This window comes from Microtus oregoni, unplaced genomic scaffold (assembly GCF_018167655.1).
Source record: "Microtus oregoni isolate MIOR12 unplaced genomic scaffold, Mior012 000054F_ref0000373, whole genome shotgun sequence".
Lineage (NCBI taxonomy): Eukaryota > Metazoa > Chordata > Mammalia > Rodentia > Cricetidae > Microtus > Microtus oregoni.
Window position 1 is genome coordinate 12,161,194 of NW_024543830.1, and position 13,592 is coordinate 12,174,785.

General features: G+C 46.4%; 1 non-coding gene and 1 pseudogene across 1 annotated transcript; both read left to right on the top strand.

Annotated features, from left to right (window-relative positions):
- The first annotated feature begins 1,074 nt into the window (after nucleotides 1-1,074).
- LOC121437815 lies at nucleotides 1,075-8,465 on the top strand (annotated as a pseudogene).
- LOC121438126 lies at nucleotides 5,001-5,103 on the top strand. Its single transcript, XR_005973068.1, has one exon. It is a non-coding gene; the product is annotated as a U6 spliceosomal RNA (small nuclear RNA).
- Nucleotides 8,466-13,592: the final 5,127 nt, after the last annotated feature.

Sequence of the window (13,592 nt, forward strand, 5' to 3'; positions counted from 1 at the left end):
TTAATGGTGTCGTTCTATTGCTATCCCTTGTCATTTACATTTTACTTTAGACTGCTATATACTTAATGAAGTTACTCATTCAAAAGCAAAACTATAAATACTGTAGATCCTTCTGTAACGACGTAAGCGAATGCAGACAGATTGTAAAAATATATATACAGCTTTAATGGAGAAATAGACTTACGGAACCACCGTTCCTGCGGAGACCAGGAAAGCAGAAGCGATGGCTGGGAGCACGCTTGCCAAATTTATAGGCAAACATTAGCCCGAGGCGAACACGCCCCCTTAGGGGCGGGACTTATCCCTACATCCTTCTCTGGACCGTTCAGAACAGTCGCACTGAACAAGACATTGGTTTCTCTTTTAGCTAGGTCCACTTTGCCAGTGGGATTGAAATAGAGATCCTAGAACAATGAACCCTAAGAATTATAGCTTCCCTGGGAATGCCACACAGGAAGAGCAAAGAGTCATCCCTGCTCCCCGCCCCTGCCCGCCCATCCACGCCCCTCCCCTTGGCTCAAGGCACTGACACTTGTCTCCTAGTTAGTCAGCATGTGTGATTTCTGGGCTTTGGCTTCATCTTTTGGGAAGACAGTCAAACTAGGAAAGGCAGAGAGAAATGGGGAGTCCCTCTCATCTCCGTTATGCCCAAATGGAAAGAAGTTCATCTTCCTTTAGCAATTTCTGTTTCCTAATTTCTTTGGAATAGGGAAACTGAGGCAGGCTTATGAATTTAAGTGCTCAGCAGCAGTGTTAGTGGTTTTGATGGAAACACGGACTCTTTAACTCTCCCGTTGCAGTAAGCCTCCTCCTGTGGCTGCCACGGTGGGCAAGTGTCTGCGGACACTCAGAACTGGGGCGAAAGGAGTCAGGGTCCTTTCTAGGCACCTGCTGAGTTTCATCACAGGCTCCTCATATGGCCTGGCCACCAGCCTGCGAGTTCTAACTCTCCACTCAGTGCCCATGACCTCTACCACTAGCAAGAAGGGGAGGGGGCTTTGCTCTCTTCTGGTAGGGTACATGGAGTCCAGCTTTTCCAGGTAGGGATGTGTGGGGTGGGGAAGTGAGGTCAGCATGTCTGTCCCGGAGGATGAGGCTCCTCCTCCCACTGGGCAGTTCTCTGAGAGCGCCCTCCAAGGGAGGGTCTATCCCCGGGACACAGTAGTGCAAGGAGAGAAGATAACTGACTCTTGCACTCGTGCTTGGCACATGCACACTCACCCACAAATGTAGCCCACGCAGGAGTATGTAATATATAATCTCTAAGACAGAAAGGAAGCGGCTCACTTGCTGCTCTCACGCCTCAGGTTCTGGGACCATAGGCGGGCGTGCCTGCCTCTCTCCAGCTTCAGGGTCCTCCTGTGTCTGTTTTATTGTATTGCCTGGAGTTGATAGCTGTAATTTGAATCGGGCGTTAGTATTACTGAATCTTAGTGAAATTGGTGATTTTTATAGTTTTGTCTAGTTATTTTTGGAACAGGGTTTCACGTAGCTTAGGCTGACCTTGAATTCTACCCTCCTTCCCCCAACAAAGACAGGGTTTCTCTGTCTATCCTGGAACTCACTCTGTAGACCAGGCTGGCTTTGAACTCCCAGAGATCAGCCTGCCTCTGCCTCCCAAGAGCTGGGGTTAAAGGTGTGTGCCACCCTGGCCAGGTGTCGTTGAACTCTTTACATAGCCCAGAAAACTCTTTTTCCCCCAAAGGCTTGTTTACTTATTTATTTTATATGAGTGCTCTGTCTGCCTGTACATCTGCTGCCAGAAGAGGGCATCGGATACCGCTTGCACCTAACTCCGCTATGCCCGGGCTCAGAATGTTCTTGAACTCCTGATCCTCAAAGTGCCAACTTGCCCAACTGGCTGTTGGTTTTGGTTAGTTTTGTTCTTGTTTTAATTGCTATAAAAGTCTTAATATAAAATCAAAGATTAATCATTTTCAAATACACAACACAATGGTGTTTAGTACACCCACAACGTCCAATTAGCTCTACTTATTTCCAAGGCATTTTTCGGCACCCTAAAAGGAAACCTCATACCCTGTAGGAAGTTACTTCTGATTCCTCTGTCCCACCCAGTCCTTGACAATCGCTAGTTGATTTTTTTTTGTATTTACTGCTCATGTAAATAGAACCATGCAACATATAAAAAAATTTAAAGTTTTCATTAATGCATATAACTACACCCAACAATGGTTTAATTATATCTTTTTTCATATGTGTGCAATGCATTTTGATCATGCCCACCCACTCATCCCCATTATCCTCCTTTAACCCTCTTCCCATACCTACTGATTGTCTCTTGCTAACTAGCTCTCCCTTCTGCCTTCTATTTTGCCTAGTTTTTCTTTTAAATTATTATTATCATTATTATTATTTGAGTGTGCTTACATTTGGTTGTGTAGGGGTGATGTGCACACCTGTGAGTGTGCAGGTGTGTACATCCATGAGGCCAGGGGAGGACGTCATCCTCCATCTCTGCTGCTGACGCTCACTATTGTGGACCAGCTGGCCAGCCTGCACACCTCCAGACTCACCGGTCACCTCCAGTGCTGGCCAGCCTGCACACCTCCAGACTCACCGGTCACCTCCAGTGCTGGCCAGCCTGCACACCTCCAGACTCACCGGTCACCTCCAGTGCTGGCCAGCCTGCACACCTCCAGACTCACCGGTCACCTCCAGTGCTGGCCAGCCTGCACACCTCCAGACTCACCGGTCACCTCCAGTGCTGGCCAGCCTGCACACCTCCAGACTCACCGGTCACCTCCAGTGCTGGCCAGCCTGCACACCTCCAGACTCACCGGTCACCTCCAGTGCTGGCCAGCCTGCACACCTCCAGACTCACCGGTCACCTCCAGTGCTGGCCAGCCTGCACACCTCCAGACTCACCGGTCACCTCCAGTGCTGGCCAGCCTGCACACTTCCAGACTCACCGGTCACCTCCAGTGCTGGCCAGCCTGCACACCTCCAGACTCACCGGTCACCTCCAGTGCTGGCCAGCCTGCACACCTCCAGACTCACCGGTCACCTCCAGTGCTGGCCAGCCTGCACACCTCCAGACTCACCGGTCACCTCCAGAGCTGGCCAGCCTGCACACTTCCAGACTCACCGGTCACCTCCAGTGCTGGTGCTATAGGCACACCTCCAGACTCACCGGTCACCTTCAGTGCTGGCCAGCCTGCACACCTCCAGACTCACCGGTCACCTCCAGTGCTGGCCAGCCTGCACACCTCCAGACTCACCGGTCACCTCCAGTGCTGGCCAGCCTGCACACCTCCAGACTCACCGGTCACCTCCAGTGCTGGACAGCCTGCACACTGGCACACCAGCCATGTCTGAATTTTTATGTGTGTACTGGGGGTTCGGAATCAAGGCCCTTATGTTTGCACAGCATCTTCCCAGCCCCTCTTCTTCTTCCTTCCTTCCTTTCCTCCCTCCCTCCTCCCCTCCCTCCCTCCTTCCCTCCCTTTCTCCTTTCTTTTTGTGTGAGTTTGTTAGTGGGACTTGTTACTGGGTGCATGGGTGAGGGGTTCTTTACAGGAAGACGAGCAACGTACTAGTGACCACACGACTGAAGGAAATATCTCTCCCTCCTCCAGCAACTATTAACTGCACCTAGCTCTTTAAGGAAGTGCTACCAACGCCCAGCTTAAATAAATCTTTTTATTTTATTTTATTAAAAAAAAACCCAATATATCCAGAACCTGGAAACAACCTAAATGCCCCTCGATCAAAGAATGGCTAAGAAAAATCTGGTACATTCACACAATGGAGTACTACACAGCAGAAAAAAATAACGACAGTTTAAATTTCACAGGAACATGGATGGAGCTAGAAAACATTATTTTGAGTGAGGTAACCCAGACACAGAAAGACAATTATCACATGTACTCACTCATAGGTGGTTTTTAAACATAAAGCAAAGCCAGCCTACAAACCACAATCCCAGAGAATTTAGACAACAATGTAGACACTAAGAGAGACTTACATAGATCTAATCTACATGGGAAGTAGAAAGTAGAAAAAGACAAGATCTCCTGCGTAAATTGGGAGCATGGGGACCTTGGGGGAGGATTGAAGGGGGGAGGGGAGAGGCAAGGAGGGGAGCAGAGGAAGATGTAGAGCTCAATAAATATCAATAAAAAAGAAAACAAACTATTCTTTTTTCATTTTACATACCAATTCAAGTTTCCACTCCCTCCTCTCTTCCCATCCCCTCCACTTACACCCCAGTCCCCCATTCACTCCTCAGAGAGGGTAGGGCACATTGCTTTGACGAAGGTCCAAGGCCCTCCCTACTATATCTAGGCTGAGCAACATATCCATTCAAAGAGACTAGGTTCCCCAAAAGCCAGTAGAAAGCAGTAAGAATAAATTCTGGTGCCATATAAATCTTAAAAAAAAATTAAGTCATAAGTGCTAGTGAGACAAGCATAAGATAAGGTCGAACATTCATAACTAATAGTAAGTCTCCATGTCACGATTTGTGAGCTGGTTGGTGGCTCAAGAGAGAGCCTGCTACAAATTAGCCGGGCAGTGGCTACACAGAGAAACCCTGCTTTGAAAAACCAACCAAACAAGCACACAAACAAAAAAGAGTTCTAGTCTTGTTTTCTCTTTTTTGTATTTATGCCCAGAGGTAGAATTGCTGGATTATATAGTAATTCTTTTTTTCCCCTTCCAAAAATCACTATAATTTTGCACAGTGATTGTAGCACTTCGCTTTCCAGCAGCAACGCTCAAGAGTTCTAATTTTCCTGCAGTAAACACTTATTTTCTGTTGTTTTGTTTATTTTTTCAGACCCAGAACCACGATCCCTGGCAAACTCTCTACCATTGCCAAGTTCATCCCCACCCTGGTACCAGCTAGTCTAGAGGGTGTGAATGGGCTTTGATTTGCATTTGCCTGATGGTTGCTGATTGGTTGCTGAGCAGCGGTCCTAGTGCACAGATCTTAAGTTTGTTTATCTTTGGAGAAAGATCTACCCTGAATTTAATTTTAAACGTATTTGGCAGCGCATATGCTAGAATTGGTACAATAAAGAGAAGATTAGTATGGCCCTGGGCAAAGATGACGCGCATATTTGTGACGCATTCCATATTTAAAAAAAAAAAAGTAGACAGAGACCAAAGTCAGTGGACCCTCCAACAGTGTGACCAGAGGCCATACCAGCAACTGAAAGTGATTCTGTGGTGTAGAATTGGAAATACCTGTGTATGCAGTTCCATTCCTGTCTTCAGTTACGAGTAGAAACTGATTTAAAACCCACGTCTTCACTAACCACTGACATTCTCTATAGATGGAAAAGTGGGCTTTTTTTTCCTTTTTGTGGGGGGGGGGCTGGGTGTGGTGGCACACTCTTGTAATACAACTAGGTTACACCGTAAATCCTGTCTCAAAGGAAAAAGAGGTCTTTTTTTATAGAAAGAAACATTTTTCAGTTTCTATTTTTAAGGCTAGAGCTGCTTGCTTTGCAAGCATTGCAGCTGTTTTCAGAACAGGCGATTCCAAACTCTTCAGAGAGTTCTAGAACCTCTGATGGGCCTTATAGCCTGCCTCCATGTCTGCATGGGGACGGTTTTATATTATTAAAAATTGACAATAAAATATTTATTGCAGTTTCTGTCTCTCTGGGTGACAATGAAAGCCTGTTTTAATCGTTTGTGTTATAAAACCTGAGTTGCATTCTAGTGATCTTTCCAGAAAGATCCTCCAATAATTAGTCTAATTAAATGCCCATTAAAAAAAATGTTTGCAATTGTAAAAGTTAGTTAGTTCTTTATAAGATAAGAAGGAATAACCGAGGGGAGAGAGCTGTGGAATTGGGATGGAGTGGAGGTTTGTTTTGCACAGATGCTCAACGACTCAGGTTGAGAGGTCCAGGGAGTGGGAAGCAGGGTCGTTTTTGCACTTAGAGGACGAAGGGTCCCGGGTCGCTGGCGTGAGGATACCTGTCCCTGGACACGGTCTTCGGAGACTGTAGTGTCCTTCCCATTCACTCCCAGGGATTCTTCCCTTCTGTTTTTCCCCGGGACAGGAGGGGCGATCGTCCTCTCACCACGAGGCTGACGGAGAGTCTCAGCTTCCGCAGCAGGCGGTAAGCACTGGAATCTGTGCTGCGCTCCGAACCTTGGTTGTGTAGACACCTTGTGACCTCAGGTAACTGGACGTGCAGCGCCCCCTGGCGGTGGGACCCACCTGGTGCCGCTACCTTCACCGCTGCAGGGACCACTCAACCTGGGACACCTAGGCTGCACTGCTTAGAGTCTAGAGTTCCTTGATGGCACTCTTAGCTAGGGAGGACAGTTCGGGGTCCTGAGTGCACTTGTAGCGCAGCTACAGTTGGCTCCGAAGTCCTCAGGAGAGCGGTGCTTGTCTTACACCTGATTTGCTCTGGGCTGGCTTGTGGTTCCTGGGTAAGAGCAAGGTAAGGACGTCTTTCCTTGGGCTCTCAGATGACTTAGGTCCCCCGAAGCAGAATTAAGGGGGAGGGTGCCAATAAACAGTGCTGGGAGTACTAAACACAAGTAGACGGGAGAAAAAACAAATGAAGACAAACCCCAACCCGAGTTTCACAGTCGGGATATTGCGCAAAACTTAATTTGCGATACGCTGTAGACAGAGACACAGAACCTGTAATTCTAAAGCTTTAGAACAGGCAAATATCTTTGTGCCGTACACATCCCCATGTCGTCATCATCATAATTATCAATTTATTTATTTTAACTGGGTCTCTCTATGTAACCCTTTCTGTCTGGAAACTGCTATATAGACTAGGTTGGCCTCGAACTCACAGAGGTCCCCCTTTGCGCGATTAAAGGCAGGTGTGACCAAGGCCAGCCACTCCCGTGTTTATTGCACCAGAGTTTGCATTAGCTGAGATAGATAGAGGTGGGGGTTGGACTACATCTTGTAGAATACAAAAGTATCCGGTGATGTGGACGGAACAGAGGTCTTCAGAGTCCAGGAAGGCGTGCTGACTCACACCGGGACTCTTAGCCGGGGAAGGCTGAGGCAAGAAGACTCCAGAGGGCTGGGTGGGGTGGCTCTTGCCGTTAATCTTGGCAGAGGCAGAGCATCTTTCCGAGTATGAGACCAGCCTGGCATACATAGTGAGTGAGTGTTTCCAGGACAGCAGAATTACACAGAGAAACCCTGTCTCAAAAAAAAAAAAAAAAAAAAAAAAAGATTTCCTCTGTAGAAAGAGGAAAGAGTTCACTTCTTCGCACAAGACCACAAACCAAGTAATCCGCTGGAAAAAGAACGAATTCAGAATGCAGGGGCTCTGTGATGATTCAGCGTGTAAACGGTTCTCTGGCTGTGTCAGGGCCCTTGGGGATTTCCATTACAAATGTGTCCATGGAAAAGGTCCCACAGAGCAGTTTGTCTCCCCGGAGCCGGAAGTCCATGATGTTGGATTGCAGGTGATGGTATCTGGGTCGCCACGGGAAACGAAGTGCTCTGTACAGACTTGAAGTAACTGATGACCTTGAGAAAGTTCCGGTGAAGTAGTTGACACCTGTTTGTAGAAGAGAAGTCGAGATGTGAGTGTGATTTTGATCTCTTTTCCCAGTGCACCTAACATCTCAGCAGAAGCTGTGGAGAAGGAGGCAGAGCTGGACAAGTACCTGGAATGCAGCGATCATAGCAGCATTGTTTGTTATAGGCAGAACCTGGAAACAACCAAAATGCCCCTTGACCCAAGAATGGATAAGGAAAATGTGGTATACATTTTCTTTTGTGGAAGACTATAGAGCAGGAAAAAAAAATAATGACATCTTGAAATTTGTGGGCAAATGGATGGTTCTAGAAAACATCATATTGAGTGAGGTAACCCAGACCCAGAAAGACAAATATCATATGTACTCACTCATAAGTGTTTTTTAAACATAAAGCAAAGAAAACCAGCCTACAAATCACAATCCCAGAGAACTTAGATAACAATGAGAACACTAAGAGAGACTTACAGAGATCTAATCTACATGGGAAGTAGAAAGACAAGATCTCCTGAGTAAATTGGGAGCATGGGGACCTTGGAAAAGAGTTGAAAGGGAGGGGAGGGAAAAGAAGGAAGGGGAGCAGAGAAAAATTTATAGCTCAATAAAATCAATTTTAAAAAAAAAGCCTTAAAAAAGAAATCATAAAGAAGCAGGGGAAGGCATCCCTGACTTAGCCCATGCTACGCTCACACTAGCCACGCTAGCCAGAGAGAACCTCCCCATCCTCCCACCAGGGGTGAACTGGCAAGCAAGCGGAATGTAATTGAAGCCTTCTACAATAGACTGAATCCTTACAAAAATGACGACGCTGATGCCCCATCAGCTGCTGATCTGTGGGGAAGCCGCTCATCTGGCCACAGATTCACCTTCGCCTCCACAGGAGAGCACAGCTCAACTCTGCCGAGCCTTTGAATATCCACCATCAACTTTAAGGAAGGGGTCCGGCACGGCTGAGGGACCACACCAGAGATCCTGAGCGGTGGAACAGCTAGCCCAGAATGGATTGTTTTTAACTGTAAATTCGAGACTTATGTAAACGTGATTTCAAACCGTAATTCATGTTGTAAATCAGACTCCAGCAATTTTCGTTGTATAATTTTGGTTTTTTGGTAAAGTGTAGTCGTCCTTGTAGAAAGTGCTCCTATTTAATTATGAACAATGATAAAGGAAATGTTTGGCTTGCTGCGTGACACAGCAGATAGTCATGGGACAGGGAGAGCAGCAGCCACAGCTCATGTGCACATGGTTATGAAGAATTCCAAAAGCTTCCAAAGCTGCACACCCAGGGAGTTCTAAAAAGCTGTCTGTGTTCTGGTGAGGGGCTGGCTTGTTCACACAGCCGCTCCTTCTCACCTGTCTCTAGGATGCCCCTCCAGCAGCCGAGAGCACTGCAGGTGACAGCAGGTGACACAGTATGTTTGCGAGAGTGTCGATTTTGGGCTGAAATGATTCTTTGCACATCTTTATGAGCCCTTCCACTCAGTAGGAAACTGTCACATTTTTTCCTATCGTGATTGGCTGGGCCTGCTGCTGTTCCTAATAAGATATTCTGAATTCCATTTTATCAATAAAGCTTGGTTTAACAAACAAGGAGGAAAAAAGCACACTATACTTTTGAAAATGAACTGTTTGTTTGTTTCTTTCTTTTGAGACAGAATCTTTACATGGCCCTTTCTGCTCTGGAACTCACTATGTAGACCAGGCCGGCCTTGAGAACACACAGGGATCCACCTGCCTCTGCCTCCTGGCATCGAAGATGTGCACTACCTTGTCCAGCTTCGGGTAGTTCTAATGACATTTTATTCTACTTCTACCAGGGCTTGTAAGGCAGGAATAAGGGAAATGAAAGCCCTAGGCAGTCAGTTATTTTCCAGGCACTGCCTGAGACGCAAATAGTAACACAGTAAAATCAGCTTCCTCTGAGACAGAGCGTCTTTCACAGATGGTTTGGTTCATGGTTAACAATACTTTTTCTGATGTGGCCAGCAAGCACTTAACTTGCTCAGATAAGACCTCCCAAGACAGGAGAAAACCCTGTGGGGATTTTCTATGTGTGCGTTTGTTTCTAAATTTTATCACGGTGTGCATGTATACACATGTCATAAGCATGTGGAAGCCAGAGGGTAGCTTTTGGGAGCTGGTTCTCTCCTTCTGCCATAGGATCAGGGAGTTGAATTCAGGTTGTCAGGCCTGTGCAGCAACATCTTTACCTCAGAGGCATTTCAACAGCCCAGGAAAAAAATCCTGCTTTACAACTTTAAATAGACCAGCCTGAAGCCAGGAGGTGGAAAACACTATTCTCTGAAGACATGAGGAAATGAGAGAGGCGATTCTACCCTGCTGAGGTATAGTCTTTCCCTTACTAAGACAGTGTCCCTCTATGTATCTCTGCCTATCCCGGAACACTCACAGAGATCCTCCGGCTTCTGCCTGCTGTGCGCTAGGATTAAAGGCATGTGCCACCATGCCTGGTGAGATACATTCTTTAAAAAAATATTTTTATTTATGTGTTTGTGTGTGAGAGCATATATGTGAACGTGTGTCATGCATCAGAAATTGCCCATGGAATCCTGATGGTGGTGCTGGATGCCCTGGGACGGGAGTTACAGGCAGGCGTGAGCTGCGTGACACTGTGCTGGGAACTGGACTCAGGCCCTCTGGAAGAACAGTGTTCTTAGCCACCGAGCCACCTGTCCAGCCTCTGAGTTTTATTCTTAAATACAAAGACGTCCTTCCTTCCCTCTGTGCACTTGCTCGCAGACTCTCAACGAAGCCCACTATGTTTGTTTTAGTGCTCTCTGAGTTCCAGGCGGGAACCTGGAAGCAGGACCTATTGCAGAGACTATGAAGGAAGGTTGCTCACTGGATTGGCTTCTCAGTCTGCTTTCTTATGCAACCCAAGACCACCTGCCGGACCACCACTCCACAGTGGGTGGGGCCTCCCCATATCATTTATTAATCTAATCAAGGAAAGTTGACGGCCTCACAGACTTGCCTACAGACTTGCCTGCAGACTAATCTGATGGAGGCATTTTCCCAGTTGAGACTGGTTCCTTGTTCCCAGATCACTATACCTTGTACCAAGTTGATGAAACACTAGCCAACACTCTTTCCTCAGTCTCCACTGAAGCCTGGATGTACACACCTTTACCCCAGCACTCAGAAAACAAGTGAGTCAGATTTCCCTTAGCTCTAGGCCAGCCTGGCATACATGGAGAGATGGCACAGCAGTTCACAGTACATGCTGATCTTGCAGAAGACCTAGGTTGGCTTCCCAGCATCCACAGGGTGGTTACCGTCATCCATAACTCCAGTTCTCGGGAGGTGAGGGATTGATGTCCTAGCCTCCAAAGGCACCAGACATGTACATGGTAACATACATACATGCAGGAAAAAAAACATATACATAAAGCTAATTTATTTCTTTTTTTAAAAGATTTATTTATTCTGCCAGGCGGTGGTGGCACATGCCTTTAATCCCAGCACTTGGGAGGCAGAGGCAGGAGGATCTCCGTGAGTTTGAGGCCAGCCTGGTCTACAAGAGCGAGTTCCAGGACAGGCTCCAAAGCTACAGAGAAACCCTGTCTTGAAAAACAAAAAAAAAAAAAGACAAAAAAAAAAACAGAAACAAAAAAGACTTATTTATTCTGTATCCAGTGTTTGGTCTGCAAGTATGCCTGCAGGCCAAAGGGGGCATCAGATCTCATTACAGATGGTTGTGGGCCACCACATGGTTGCTGGGAATTGAACTCAGATCCTCTGGAAGAGCAGCCAGTGCTCTTAGCCTCTGAGCCATCTCTTCAGCCCAAAGCTAAATTTTTAAAAATAATTATTTAACTTTTTTAGGCATTGGTGTGAAGGTGTCAGATCCCCTGGAACTGGAGTTACAGACAGGTGTGAGCTGCTATGCAGGAATTGAACCCAGGTCCTCTGGAAGAATGGCCAGTGCTCCTAATGGCTGAGCCATCTCTCCAGTCCCCCAAAGCTAATTTTTTAATTAAAAATTATTTATTATGCATATATATACATATATATGTATAATATATATGCATACGTACACATGCTCACGTATGATCAGAGCTCAAAGGACACCATGAAGGAGAAGTTGGTTTTCTCCTACCATGTAGTACCTGAGCTCAAGTTGTCATGTTTGGTGGCCAGCATCTTTCTTTACCTGCTGGTTCCTCTTGCCGGCCCTTCCGGTTTTTTTTCTTCCCCCTTTTTTTCTCTATTCTTTTCTTTCTTCCTCCTTTCTTTTTTCTTCAAAACAAAGCCTTTTCTGTGTAGCTCTGGCTGTCCTGGAACTTGTTTTGTAGACCAGGCTGGCCTTGAACTCACAGAGATCTGTCTGCCTCTGTGACCACCACCACCCAGCTGGACCTTCCTTTTTTAAAAAAATTAAAAATGTTGTGATGATTTTATAGATTTATGTGATTCATTCTGGTCATATTCCCCCTTACCTTCCTGTCCCCCCATCACATATGTTCTGATCTCTATAATCAATCCCTTTATTTCATTTTTTAAAAGATTTGTTATCTTTATACGTGTGCCTGTGTATGGGAATGTGCACACGTGAGTGCAAATGTTCTGAGCCCAAAAGAGGAGCTTGGATCTCCTGGAACTGGAGGTGCGGGCACTGTGATCCTCCCGATGTGGGTGCTGGGAGCCAAACTTGGGTGTTATGCAAGAGCAGTACCCATTTGGAACTGCTGGGGCATCTCTCCACCCTATTCCATGTTATTCTTAGTGGGTTTTTGTTGTTGTTGTGTATGTTTTTTAGGCTGTACAAATGTTGGTAAATTCCTTGGATTATTTTAACAATGCCTTTCTTTTCCTTCCTTCTGTCTTTCCTTCCTTCCATTCTTCCTTTGTGCCAGGACTCTACCCTGAATCTACCCTGGAGCCTTATCCTGGTCAGTGTACTTTTACCAGTGAGCTAGAGTTCCAGTCCCAATAACCAAATAGGTGGTCCTGGGGACAAAGCTAAAGATGCTGTGGAAAGGGCTGGAGAGATGGCTCAGCAGTTAAGAGCATTGCCTGCTCTTCCAAAGGTCCTGAGTTCAATTCCCAGCAACCACATGGTGGCTCACAACCATCTGTAATGAGGTCTGGTGCCCTCTTCTGGCCTTCAGGCATACACTCAGAAAGAATATTGTATGCATAATAAATAAATAAATAAATAAGTAAATATTTTTTTAAAAAAAGATACTGTGAAAAGAAAAAAAAAAAGAAAGAAAGAAAGAAATGGGCCCTGTGGTGGCGGCGCATGCCTTTAATCCCAGCACTCAGAAGGCAGAGGCAGGCAGTTCAACAAGAGCTAATTCCAGGACAGGCTCCAAGGTTACAGAGAAACGAAAAAAAGAAAGAAAGAAAGAAAGAGGGAAGAAGGAAGGAAGGAAGGAAGGAAGGAAGGAAGAAAGAAAGAAAGGGAACTCATCTGCCTGAGATACAAGGAAGCAGGAAATTGCTTCCCACCTGGGAATGTAATCACCTCCGGCTTTGGCTTAAAATGTCTGAACATTCCAATTCTGGCTAGCCGCCAAGGGCTAATGTGGTGGTGCTCAAATATTTGTTGAATGTGTAAGACAATGAATGAAGAAGTGGAGATTCCAGAGCTGGAGCTGGGCCAGGCAGGAACAGACTGGCCCGTCTGGCTGCCTTATCCCAGCACCTTTGGTATCCGCAAGTCAAGGCTGGTATCATTCGAACAACCTAATTACGTCAACCAACAACTTTGATTTACTGTCCTGACCACACAACAATGCCCCCAACCCCTATCAGCAGGAAGGAACATTCCAGCCCAGGCAGCTGCCGGCTAGTCTCCTTGGTGCCCTGGTGCACAGCCTCAGGGGGAACTGGAGATGAGATGTGCCCGTGGGTGCCATTCAAACCCGAGATACTAATGAAACCAAGATGGTACCACCTAGCTGACCTCCCAAGCCATGAGCTTGGTGACATTCCTCCTTAGTTCTCTCTCAATTTTAACTGACTCTGAAGTGTTTTTGCAAACGCTATCAATCTGCAAACCCTAGTCCACCACGCTGGTGTTTAGTCAGCCTGGCTCTTCCAGGTCACTGAGGTAAAGAAAACCCGGA